The sequence below is a fragment of the Phyllostomus hastatus genome, unplaced genomic scaffold (genome assembly GCF_019186645.2).
Source record: "Phyllostomus hastatus isolate PE091 unplaced genomic scaffold, TTU_PhHast_1.1 phas_contig_148, whole genome shotgun sequence".
Lineage (NCBI taxonomy): Eukaryota > Metazoa > Chordata > Mammalia > Chiroptera > Phyllostomidae > Phyllostomus > Phyllostomus hastatus.
Window position 1 is genome coordinate 19,873,388 of NW_025333607.1, and position 539 is coordinate 19,873,926.

Here is a 539-nt window from a genome sequence, read left to right on the forward strand (position 1 = left end):
TAAATCCAAATATAAATTAAAAGCTTACAAATGTGTTTTTTTAAGACACAATGAAGTTATCTTTCCAGTGAAAGGCTGTTTTCCATCCGTCCTGTCGCGGCGGCTCCTCAGACGTTGTCGGAGACTCCCCGGGAAAGAACTCACGTCCGTCTCGGGGAGCCCCGCACACAGCGGAGAACAGGGGCTCCGCACAGACGGACGGAGAGCCTGTGTTTGTAACGGGGAATACGATACCTGAAACATGTAATGCCATTTTTCAAAAAAATAATTAACTGTGGGAAAATCTGGTTCAAGATCTTTAGTCTTACTGCGAAGAGTGTTTCTTAGGTCTCAAATTTGACTGAAGTCACACTACCTCTGCAAAATGCCTCACAAAAGCGGTGGCCCATGAAGATACAGAGTCACCGGAATTCTTCTCCCGAAGCAGAGGATTGTTGTAACACTAAACAAATATTTGGGGGTTCATTTCTGAGAGAGAAAATTAATTGGACAAGAGAATGTTTGCTTTCAAAAAGCATGTGGTTGATTTATGGGGACTC